At 46.0% G+C, this 13172-nt stretch overlaps 1 long non-coding RNA gene across 1 annotated transcript; it reads right to left on the reverse strand.

Annotated features, from left to right (window-relative positions):
- LOC103667264 lies at positions 1-12506 on the reverse strand. Its single transcript, XR_569724.2, has 2 exons — positions 12176-12506; positions 1-205 (listed from the first exon to the last, which is right to left on the reverse strand). It is a non-coding gene; the product is annotated as an uncharacterized LOC103667264 (long non-coding RNA).
- Positions 12507-13172: the final 666 nt, after the last annotated feature.

Raw genomic sequence — 13172 nt, forward strand, 5'->3', positions numbered from 1 at the left:
CCATTCAGAACACTTTATTTATACAAAAGCTCTTCCTAAAGGATCTCTGCTTCACCGCTCTGAGGATCTCTCTGCTGGTGACAGCTCTTCTGTGGTTGTAGAAGGACAGTCTGACTGCTTCCAGGCTAACCCATTCCAGCAGCCAATCCTCCAGAGAACCCAGTGCATCCAAGATCCAGGAGCATCCACTGAAGTCTGGGTGAGTCTGGGACAGAAACGGCACAAGGGTAAGACAGAGAAGTGAAGGCTTCCCAAAGCAAGCAATTTATGGTCTAACGCAGCACCCATCCCTTCCATGGAGTGGTGCACACGTGGAGCCACACGATGCCCCCGGAGGTACGACGGTAAGAATGTGATGAAAGAAATCAGGCCATTGTACCTATCAACTGTCTAAGGAAGCCTGGGGAGGGGGAATTTGTAGCTGGTGAGAAAGATCGCCCTTATCTGTGGAATACAGACTAACTCTGGTCACTTAAATTTCGTGCCTCGATTTTTCCGAACAGAAGTGGAGTTAACGTCCAACACTTTTGGAAGACAGAAAATATAATGTTAGAGTAGATGTGCACACTCTGTATTTCACCTTAGTGGGCATTTTGTTTTAACACTTCTCAATTTGCGGCCTTACATCCTTGCACCAACACCATCTCTAGCCATGCTGGGAAAACTCGCTCTTCCTCAAATGTGTCCCTCTCGTTTCCGGTCTCCACGCCATGGTTGATCTGTCACCCCTTCCTACCATGCCCACACCCAACCCCACCTTTCACATCCTATCCGCCCTTGAAGGTTCTTCCCCAGGTGTCCCCTCTGGCTTATGTGTGTTCCACACAACCTCCCGCTGAGGACCAGAGCTCTGTGTGTTCTCAGAACCTATATCACACGCTGCCTTGTGTCATTAACAACCTCGTCTAAAGTTAGAGAGGCAGCTGGAATAATCGGAAGAACGCTGCCCTGAGAATCAGCCACCCAGAGCTCTAATCCTAGCTCTGTGAGGGTATGAGATGTCATGTAAGCAAGTAATAATCTCATACTGGACCTCAGTTTCTCTTTTATAAAAGGAAAGCCTTGAAGCGGGATTTGAAAATTTCCTCCTGGTTCTATTCACGAGTATTTCCTCAATGCGCCCATCCCGCAGGACTGTGAGCCCCTTTATGATAGAGACCACATCGTTTCCATCTGAGCTTCCCCAGCACACCTGGCTTGCACGGAGACAATACGTTTATCCAGCCAGCATCTTGTTTTATCCTCACAGCGCCATGAGCGGCTGACCCAAGGCACAGCTCTGGCCCTTGGGAGGCTTGCAGAAGCAGAGTGGCCTGCCAGACCCATGCAGTAAAGGACTGGCCAACGACAGACTAACGATCAGAGGACTAAGTGAACTCCAAGTACTCCTACAGAGAGCCCTTCCAGAAAATGCAGGCTCTCCAGCAATGGTTCTCAATTGAGGGCAATGTCTCTGGGCGTTTTCGGTTGGGAGGGAGGCTGCTACCGGCATCTATGGGATAGAGGCCAGAGATGTTGTCCTGTATCCCACCATGCTCAGGACAGCCCCCCCCCCAACAAAGAATTAAGCAGCCCCAACATGTCAATAGCACTGTGGTTGAGAAACACTGCTCTGGGTCACATATCTTCTTTCCTTCTATCTTTCCTTAATCTCCTTTCCCCCTTCTTCTCACAGGATAAACAAGATTCCAAAGGATACCACTGGAATACAGGGGGGGTTGGTACAATCACCACGAACACTCAGCCTTGATTCATTGTCATGAAGAAAATCCAAAATCAAACCTTCATCTATCTGTCATAAAAATCTCCTTATCCTCTTTCCCATAGCTTCTTTTGAAGGGGAAGACTTTTCTGAGTTTGTTCTCTGCAATTGTACGCAGGGTGAGGGTGGGTGGGCAGGAGGAAGGAAGGAAAGCCTACCCATTTTAGGTACATTCTAAGTACAGAGCACCATTGAGTGAAAACCCGACATATGTCCCTCTTCAAAGAAGAAGAGCAGACTAGGTGGTGGATCCCTCTCTCTAAGAGGGCATTTAAGAACCAATTTATAGATTGCCTGTCCACAGATAACAAGAGAGACACCGAGAGCTCAGGTGTTCAGCATTGCTGCCAACAGAAAGCAAGCCAAGCGGGAAAAGCTAGCAGCCCCCAGCTGGTCCAGCTTATAGGAGCTGTTTGCACACAACTTTTCAGGAACTCGGTGAGTGAAGCAGCACTCCTGTATGAGAAAAAACTGCCGTCAAAATAACACACCCAGGGCCTCTAACATGATAACCTGTCTCAGCCATTCTGTTTCCACAAAGAGAGCCCAACTCACTTGTTTTAGGATTTTCCCCATGTAACTAAAATAGACCTCCTTCTTCTTCCTCTTCTGCCTCAAGGCTGAGTTGGCGCACTCATACTTCGCTTTGGCTGGGATGTAAAGTGTAGTCCTCTTCTTAGGGAACCTCGGGTCATGTAAGCAAATGCAATACATGTGGAAGGCTTAATCCTCGCACTTCTAGGTTGCAGCACTGGCTGTAGGCAAGGGAACAGCCCCTCCCCAGCCCCCGGAAGAGGTTTTATAGGGGGGCACGCTTTCCTAATAAAATCGGTGATTAGTGATTGCACCTGCCGGAGATGAATACTCTCAGAATACTTAAGAAATATTAGGTGTAGAGTCTACAGCAGGCTTACGGTACATTCCGGAAATGGGGCTTGAGGCGGGACACTCAAAGTGTTAAGCTTTTCTCTGCTCTAGCCCGTGCCGCAGAGAGGACGACCACTTTGATGTAATGGCCGTGAATTTACCAGGCAACACTGATTTCCGAAGTTATTCCTTTTACGTGTGGAGTGACTCCAGGTGTTCTTATAGGGGGTTCTTGGCTGCAAAAAGTTTCAATTCAAAAGGACTGGGAGTGGAATCTGGGAAGCCGAATTTTTTGCTAAAGCAGCCCTGGTGAATCTAAGAACCAGCCAGATTGAGGATTCATTGGTCTATAAGACCTTCTTGAAGGGACTGCACAGGATCAGGGGTTAGGGCAGGAGGAGTAGCTCTGCATGGAGCTGCTCTGGGTATTTGCCTTTGCACTGGGAGGACGGCCTGGTTTATGCAACAGCAATTAGGAACTCAGGTGATGAAGCAGGAATAGGGAAGCCAGGAAGTCACCGTACCTTCAAAAGTGAAGGTTGAGAAACTGTAGATAGAGAGGCCGTGAACTCCCTGCAATTAGTATTATCAGCTCCGCTACAAGGAAGTGACCAGCCTGACATGAACCAACAGATAAGAGGACACCAGAGAGCCAGGGTGTCAAAGGAAGAAAAGAACCAGGACACAAGAGACACTCCTTCCTCTCCCAGTGATGAGCTGCCCTGAAGCCCCGGTGCCAGGGACTAGTGGGTTCTAATAGGACAGTCAGCTCCCAGTTACGGAGCCTGATGTCCCCGCGCCCATACGAAGTGCGGGATGTACTTTATGGCACTTAATCCTCACGGCAACATTAGGAGATAGGATATTAGTATTACTCTCCCTTTACAGAAGAGGCAACTGAGTCTCAGAGGACTCGAGTGTCTTGCCCAGGGTCACATACAGTGCACAGGGGGCAGAACCAACCCCTGAGCCTCTGCTTCTAACCCCATGCTCCACCACCTTCCAAACCCAAACACCAGAGCCCCCCAGTCCTCGTAGTTACATGTGTGTGCTCTGCACAGCTGCTGTGTGCATTTATTCATTGATGGAGCACGTGGGATGTAGCCTATCCAGAGTGCAGGTCCCATTCCCCTGAATCAATTCTTGGTTAACAATGACAGAACTCCACCGAACACTTCTGTGAAAGGAGAAAGTGGTTGCCTATCTCCTGGCTGTCAAAGCACGTCCCACCCACTGCCTCACCACCCAAATCCTACTCTCTCTTTTTTTTTTAAGATTTTATTTATTTCGGTGGGGGGAGGGGGAGGGGCAGAGGGCGAGGCAGTCTCTCTGCTGAGCAGGGAGGCCCATGTGGAACTCGATCCTAGGACTCTGGGATCATGACCCGAGCTGAAGGCAGATGCCCAAACAGCTGAGCCACCCCGGTGCCCCACTCCTACTCTCTTTTTACCAGCTTCATCTCTCATCTCTCTAGTTAAAAAGGCAGTGTATGCGCAGAGCATATATTATATGAGGAAATGAACTGGAAGGTTTTGTTTTTTGTTTTTAAAGATTTTATTTATTTGAGAGGGGGAGAGAGAGAGCACAAGCGGGGGGAGGGGGCAGAGGGAGAAAGAGAAGCAGGCGCCCCGCTGAGCAAGGAGCCTGATGCGGGGCTCGATCCCAGGACCCTGGAATCATGACCTGAGCCAAAGACAGATGCTTGACCTACTGAGCCACGCAGGCGCCCCCGAAATGTAAGTTTTAATGCAACAAAGTAAATCTAAACTGGCAGAAATCATTGTCTGGGTGGGATGGCACTCTTCACTGGCCGGGGACAATGGGGAACCAAACCAGCACTATAAAATCCAGAAGATGCTGGAGAGTACAGGAGAAGGGTGAGAACAGAGGTGATGTTGCCGTGGGAGTGTAGCACAGAAGGCCTGGGCAGATGGCACTCATTCATGCAAAAATAGCAAATTTTGGGTGCCTGAGTGGCTCAGCTGGTTGAGTGTCTGCCTTCGGCTCAGGTCATGATCCCAGGGTCCTGGGATCGAGTCCTGCATCAGGCTCCCTGATCAGCAGGGAGTCTGCTTCTCCCTCTGCTCCCCCCCCCCCCGGTCGTGCTCCCTCTCTCTCTCTCTCTCAAATAAATAAATGAAATCTTAAAAAAAAAACAGTCAGCAAATTTTGATCCCCTACTAAGCCTAAGGCCCATGGCTATGCATGCAAATGGTGATAAATTACTGAGAGGAATCACAAAACTAACATAGGAGAAAGTCATGGGGTGATCAGAAGACTCGCCAGCATCTATTAGAAATCTCAGTCAGCTAAGAAGGACATGCAATAAATTGCCTTTTAATAAGTTCCCTGTGTGAAGATAAAAGAAGCAATTCACTAACAGCAATGTTAACTTGTATTTATCGAGGGCTCGGTACTTGCCTTGAATTATTCAAAGCACTATACAGACATCTCATTTTATGGTTTTAATACTCAGAAACGGATGTTATCATCTCTTTAAAAGAGATGAGGAGGGGCACCTGGGTGGCTCAGTAGGTTAAGCAGCTGCCTTCGGCTCTGGTCATGATTCCAGGGTCCTGGGACCTAGCCCTGCATCGGGCTCCCTGCTCAGTGGAGAGCCAGCTTCTCCCTCTGCCTGCTCCCTCCCCTCCCACCCCCCCAGCTCATGCTTGCACTCTCTCTCTCCCTCTCAAATAAATAAATAAAATCTTTTTTAAAAAGAGAGAGAGATGAGGAAGCCAGGGCTTATAAAGATAAACTAATTTGTTCAAGGTCACACAGGTAGTAAGTTGCAAAGCTGGAACTGAACCCCAATGTGTCTGACGCCAAAATGCACATCAATATTTCCCCCAATTAGGCCTCCTGCCCACCTGCAGCAGAGTCTCCTGATGTGCTTATTAGAATGAAGATCCCCGAGCCCTGTCCTATGCATCAGTACAGGTATGCACAGCTTGGTGTCCCTGTACCACCATTGCCTCCCGAGTCTGGGGAAAAGGCTGCTCTGATCGGAACCCTACTCAGTTACAGAAGAGCTAATTAGAGAGTTAGAAAGGGTGGGGACACTAGGAGAAAGTGACTGTGATGTGGCTAAGCACAGTCAGATACGGACCTTAGACATTGAGAAAGCAGACTTTACAGAGATTCATGACAATGGTGTGGGAGTTCTATGGATAGAAACTCCAAAAGGGGAGTCGACTCAAGAGAAATAGAAGGCTCTTCCTTAACTGGCCATGACCTTGGTCTCCCTCCTGGATTGTAATTCACTTCCACCTGGTCCTATCTTGGTGGAATATCAGCTCCGAAGGACAAACCAGGCTCATAAATAGGGATAATGAGTAACAAGAGCAGAAGATGGGACAACTGGAATTCAGGGCATGGAGTGCATCTGGGCAGTGACTTGAGGAGGAAACCTGAGTTAAAGGGTGTTGGAGTCTGCTTTTATGTGGCGATGTCTACATGGCATGGGGGAGGCCTAATGAGTCAAATGGCCCAGGTAGGTCCAGGCATTGCAGCATATCATGGAGGGGATTTGGACATTGGGTAGGATATTGGATTATATGACCTCTGAGGTCTCCTAGGTTTTGTGGATTCTACTTTCCCCCTGTATCATTTCTTTCTTTTTTTTTTTTTTAAAGATTTTATTTATTCATTCAATAGAGAGAGAGAGACAGCCAGTGAGAGAGGGAACACAAGCAGGGGGAGTGGGAGAGGAAGAAGCAGGCTCCCAGCGGAAGAGCCTGACATGGGGCTCGATCCCAGAACGCCAGGATCACGCCCTGAGCCGAAGGCAGCCGCTTAACGACTGAGCCACCCAGGCGCCCCCCCCCCCGCCCCGTATCATTTCTTTAGGGGTCAGGTTGTCAGAATTTGAATAGAAGTACAGTTCATATTATTTCTACCTCTGGATAGTCTGAAGAATTAATCCAGTTGAATGGAAAAAGTCAGAGGGTCACATGGTGCATTTTAGCATAATTGTATTTTATGAATTTAATTCTCGGAGTTGAATACTGCTACAGCTCACCGGTTAAGAAAGTCTGAGGGAATGGCAGGAGGAGGGGAGATCTGGGGGGCAGACTAGAAGATGTCACCTTGGGAATGATGTCACACTCTTCCTGATGCATCAGCTCTGTAGATACTAATTGAATATTAATGATGGATGATATTAGTGCTGACTACTTGCTACTTTGTCAGATGGAGGGAAGAAAGGAATCCAAATTTTTCCCAGCCCCAGCAATATCTTATTTAACCTCTCTGCGAAGCTTTTAGAGGAGGAGAAAAAAGTACAGAGGAAAGAAGAACATGAACTCCCTCCCTTTAGAAATAGGGGTAGGGAGATTGGGGTTACCCAGAGAAGATCTAGGGTGTTGCCCTCCCTTGCTTCTCAATCTTCCTCCCCCTGCATCTTGTCTCACAAATGAAGTCCCCATTGGGTAGTAGAGACTACCCACTATTCAAATCAGAATCTTTAAGTTCTGGTCTTAGCTCTACCAGCACCTCTCTCTGACCTAGTCAAGGACAGCTGCTCTTCTTGGCTCTCAGTTTCCCCACGGATATGCATTTGATTATACAACCATGAAGACTCCTTAGAATCTTGCTATGCAAAGTATGGTCTGCAGGGGTGCCTGGCTGGCTCAGTCAGCAGAGCATGTGACTCTCTCTTGATCTCCAGGTTGTGAGTCGAAGCCCCACGTTGGGCGTAGAGATTACTTAAATTAAAAAAAAAAAAAAAAAGTCTGGTCTGCAAACCAGCAGCAGGAGCACTTGGGGATCTTGTCAAAATGCAGATTGTGGTTCAGTAGGTTGGAGGTGGGACCTGAGACTCTGCATTTCTAACAAAATCCCAAGAGATTCTCATACACTTTCAAATTTGATGCAACCTGCCCTAAGACACCATCCATCCACGAATCCATTGTGGATGTGCCTTGTCGTTCTCCCTCTCGTGGGTTTCTGTCACACCCCCAAGTTTTCTAGCTCTAGGACTACTTCCAAGGGCCAGAATAGCTTGAGAGTTAGTGATTTTTCTGGCTTGGGGCTTAGAGAAATGCCACATGCTCCTTAATACTACACCTACACATATCCATTTACTAATAAATAAACTCACTAGTTAATTCACCTACTCGATTCGAGAAATACCTACGGGGCAGCAGGCACAGCTTGAGGGCTGGAGATAAAAGGATGAGGAGGGCATGGCCTCCATCTGGGAGACGTTAGGGACAGGCCTGGACAGTCAACTCCAACTCAGTGCGATAAGCACTTCTGTAATTAGTAAAGAGGATACATTGCAGTGAAATGTTTATAGTCAGAAACTATGTTGTCACAGGCAGGAAAAGTTCTGGAGGCTATCCCAGGCTATGTCCTCCCTTGCCATTGACGCTATCTTTCCTGTGGCCATAAATATGGCCACACTGGGGAGTGTGCTGTTGGGACAGTCCCTGTCTGATGACTCACAGGACACAACGCTTTTCTTAAATTCTTCCCCATTCCCCAATGATCAGAACTTATGATGTGACCCTTCCCTTAGCTGAGGGCTTCTTAACTTGGGATCCATAGGTTATTTTGGGCAGAGGCGCAGAGAGGTCCATGTAAACTGTTTTGTGTGTATGCTTAATACATGTGTCTTGGGAGAGGAAGTCCACTTGTTTTCATCAAAGGACGATGAGACCTAAGAACTGGGAACCAGTGTCTTGCTACTGTCCACCTGCTACCCTAAGACTCAGGCAGCGGCAGCCCCCTTTCTTTCTGCTCTCCTCCATCTCCTCCCTCTCTGCAGCTGATATATCCCAACTTCCTCTGCGCTTAGGTTGATTATGTTAAAAGGAGCTCTGTCTGCAGTATCAGCCATTCCAAGGAGCTAAGGAAAGATCCTTGTCCCCAACTCAACACTGTCACAGGTAAGCACACCTGGGCCACAGGGACAGCAGGGGAAGAAATCCCTAGAACCCAGAACCAGGTCTTTAGCAATTGGCCGGCTGATCCTTTGTTTTTAATAGCTAGCTATAGGTGAGAAGATGAAATTTTTAAGTTGTTTTCTGGGCTTTCAGGGTGGTGTAGGGCAGTGAACTCGGCTATGAAGTTTCCCTTTCCTTTGTCCTGTGAGATGTCTACAGAGTGAAAGGAAGGGGTGGGGAAGTGGGGAAGGGAGGGCCACAGGTGGGCAAGTCATCAGTGACACCAGGGAGGCAACTGTTGGGTCTGCTTTTACTTTAAAATGCTTAGGCTTCAGAAACCATAGAAAGCATATATATGAGCATATATACATCGCCTTTGATGTACTATTCATAGTTCAAATCCAGTCTTTGGCATGAAAGGGGAGGAAGCGTGTTTTGGATAATACCTAAGGTAGAGAGTTCCACATCGTTTATATATGGATCTGAGTGCATTATGAAGTTATCCCGCAATGTAAATTTGCCTTTCTACTTCTGCTCCAAAATAATTTGGGCTTATAAAGTAAATGTATAAAATACCCTTTGAATATACTCTGTTTTTCCTGGACTTCTTGCTTCTGTTTTGCAGGACTCATGATGAAGTGAGCTGTTTTCCTGGTTGCTGGGCACCTGGTAAAGACAGGGAGGGTAGGACAGCCCAGAAGCATTCTGGGAGAGGAGAACGGGCACAAATATTTGCTTTGGAAAATTCAGAGTTGATTTTCACAGATAATCCAGAGCAGATTCTCTGTAGCAGCTGTCAACTGCAGAGAGGTTTTTGGAACAACAGCTTTTGTTTATGTGAACATATAGTGCTCAGGCCTGGCCCCAGGTGAGAAGTGAACACAGCCCCGAGACCTGCTTCCAGGGGCAGGAGATTAGGAGAAGATAAACACTGCACGAAGACTGATTTTAATGCAGAGAAGTCTATCAAGGGAGGGGGTGGATTTACAACCTCACGTTGCACAACTCATAGATTCAAAGACCATTCCATATTCAACTACCAAGCAAGTGTTTATTAAGAGCTTCACACATGAGGCACTGGGCTATCGGGTGCCAGACTTACACCCATAACAGAACAGACACAGCCTCCAGCCCTCATGCTCTCATGCCCTCTCTCTCACGAGAGATGGACAGTAGGCTCAAGTGCATTCAATGCCGCAACGGGAATGATATTTCCAGGGTGCTGTGGGGGCGCAGAGGAGGGACAGCCAACCCTGACTTAGGAAATCATGGAAGTCTTCTTGGAGGAAGTGATACTGAGGCAGAGCTACCGGATGAGCAGAAGTTAGCTAGGCCACAGGAGTGAGGAGTGGGACAACAGGGAAGGGAATTTCAGGCAGAGAACAGATTGTACCCTCCCTGGGGGATGTTTGTCAGCTAAGGTAAACAATAAATTACTTAAATTATAAAAATATATTTATAGGATCAATTATTTAAATTATTTTTTGTTTTTAGAATGGTCCATTCGGTGTTTATAACCTCCCGGCATACTATGGCAAGCAGAGCTTATGGATACTCCGGACCAGAGTTTTCAAAGTGTGCACATCGGACAGCTGACGTGACTTTCATTTCTGAGTATTATTTGATTCCTTGAAAATAAACATCTTTATGTGAGGACAGTTTAAGACTGTTATTTGATTTTTAACTTTATATTTTGCAATCAGTTCAAACTTACAGAAAAGTTGTAAGAACAGTGTAAAAAAAGCTCCCATATATTCTCTATATTCACCAATCACTGACATCTCCCTACATCTGCTTTATTTGCTTGTAACTCTCTACACACACACACACACACACACATATATACACACACTCACGTATTATTATTCTTATTCTTTGATAAGTTCTTTGAGACATTACACTCTTTACCCCTAAATAGATTAAAACCTATCTCCTGAGAATAAGGACATTCTCTTACGGAACCCCAGTACAATGACTGAATTCAGGAAAACTAATAGCGATGCTAGGCTACTATTTAATTTATAGTCTGTATTCAAATTTCACCGATTGTCCCAATAATGTCCTTTACCTTTTTCCTTTTTTTAAATTTTATTTTATTTGAATTCAATTAATTAACATACAAAACTAATAAGTTTTGGAGGCAGAGTTCAGTGTTTCATCAGTTGCATAGAACTCCCAGGGCTGGGGCGCCTGGGTGGCACAGCAGTTAAACGTCTGCCTTCGGCTCAGGGCGTGATCCCGGCGTTATGGGATCGAGCCCCACATCAGGCTCTTCCGCTATGAGCCTGCTTCTTCCTCTCCCACTCCCCCTGCTTGTGTTCCCTGTCTCGCTGGCTGTCTCTAGCTCTGTCGAATAAATAAAATCTTAAAAAAAAAAAAAAATCTTTAAAAAAAAAAAAAAAAAGAACTCCCAGGGCTCATTACATCATGTGCCCTCCTTAGTGCCCCGTCACCCGGTTACCCCATTCTCCCCCCCACACCTTCCCTCCAGCAACCTTCAGTTTGTTTCCTATAGTTAAGAATCCTTCACATTTTTTCTGGTTAAAGATCCAGTCCAGGTCACATACTTGCCTTTAGTTGTGGTGTCTCGTTAGGGCCTTTTAACCTGGACTACCCTTCAGCCTTCCTTTGTCTTTCAAGCCATTGATATTTTTCAAGAGTACAGATCAGTTTTTTGTAGAATGTCCCTTAATGTGAGTTTATGTGATGTTTCTTCACAATCAGACTCAGTGGATGCATTTTAGCAGGTAAGTGATGTTATATCTTTCTAAGGAGATTATATCACTCATCACATCACTCAGCGATGTCAGCATGTCTCCTTATTGGTGATGTTAACTTTTATTTTGTTTTTTAGTATACTTTAAACTGTAACATAAACATACACATCCAAATGTGTTTATATCTAAATGTTAGCACAAAGGAGATTAATAGTGAGCTAACCTGTTCTATATCACCTCGTTTGAATGCAGACTGTAGTGTTTTGTTTCTTCTGTCATCTCTGCATATATCGGAACTTCTTGTAAATGTGTCATTGACTGATAAGATTGTAGCTGTGCTCTGGCCTTTAAAAGGCTGGGCATAAAAGTAACAAATTACTACTTAGCCATGTGAATCAGAATTTTCTTGATACTATGCAACCAAAACAGTGTTCAAAAGTAAATTGGAATCCCAAAGCTGGTTTAAGGTGATGGTGACCCCCAACAGACAGATATGGGTTCCTCAAAAGAGCCTCATTGGTTTTATGCCTGATTTTATATGAATTTGGGCTTATAAATTTATAAAATGCCCTTTGCATATGTTGCGTATATGTGCTATATGTTGGGCTCCTATACAAGATATTGATAAAAAAACAAGAGTTCCTTTGCTTTGGCCATTTGCAAACCACAGCTACATCCCACAGTAGATCCTACCACTGTAGGATTACTTTTGCTCTGACAACCCCAGGGCTCAGAGAATACACATGCATCCATTTCCAGTGGGTCATTGGGTGGAGAGCCCGGTTGCTCCAAAATGCTCAAAATTGACGATTTCTTTCTTTTATTTTTGCAATTCAGTTCTACTTACTTTAAAACATACCAATACAAACATATTAGGAATGTACCATATTATGCAATTACTAACCGACCCACATAAAGGCCCAAGCAAAGGACAGTCCTACCTTGGAAAGCGTCTAGCCTAGAGGTCTTATTCCACAAATGAGGACACTGAGATCCAGAGAGGTGTCTTCTGAAGAAGGAGAGCTGCTAATGGTAGACCACAACCCAGCTCTTCGTGTGCCAGGGGTTGGGGTGGCTTTCTTACAGCAGACGTGCTCCCTCGGGAGGTAACCAAGCTGCCTTCCCCAATCTCCTGGCTGGTGTTGGTTGTTGGCAGCCAAAGCCAGCCTTGAGCAGGGTTCTTCCCTCTGGTTTACCCATCTCAAATTCAGCCACAGAGCTGGAGCCCAGCCAGGTCCTTGGGAGCCTCTAGATTTCCTAGAAGATGGCCTTAACTGAAACACAAGGTGAAAGAGGTGTAGCTGCCTTAGAAAGTCATTTATAATATATTTTCATCGGGAAAATATAGTCTAAGTTCCAAAAGAATTTTCCAAGCTGAACCAATATATCCATACATTGAAGATCACTTAGAACTCCGCCCGATTGAACCAGTGCTGATTTCATTTCTGCATGTGCAAGGCAGTATGATAGTTACTTGGTGGGTGCTAACGGGGATATGAAGAAATTTAGGACATGGCCCCACGCTCAAGAAGCCTACAATAATCCTAGGGAGGTGACACCTACATATATTAAAAATTTATTAATAATATAAGGTAATGTTTGATGGCATCCTCAGATGAGTGCAGCAGAAAGAGGGACCACGCATCATTGAAGAAGGAAAACATTCCGCCATGCGGCTTCTAAGTCGAATGACCTAGATGAAACTGCAGCTTCCCCACTTTCTAGCGGTGTGGCAAGTTACTTGAATTCTCTAAGGCGCTTAGAAAAGCTCTGGGCATTTTAAGTGTCCCCCAAGTGTTAGCTATTACTACTCTCTTGCAGTCTGTGAGCTAACCATCATTTCCAGGATGGAGAGGACCTGAGCAGAGGAGCAGGAGTGGGCTTCGCGGCAAGGTGATAGAATCATAAGGAATTATCCTCGCACAAAGCTCCTCGAGC

This window comes from Ursus maritimus, unplaced genomic scaffold (genome assembly GCF_017311325.1).
Source record: "Ursus maritimus isolate PB19 unplaced genomic scaffold, ASM1731132v1 scaffold_24, whole genome shotgun sequence".
NCBI lineage: Eukaryota > Metazoa > Chordata > Mammalia > Carnivora > Ursidae > Ursus > Ursus maritimus.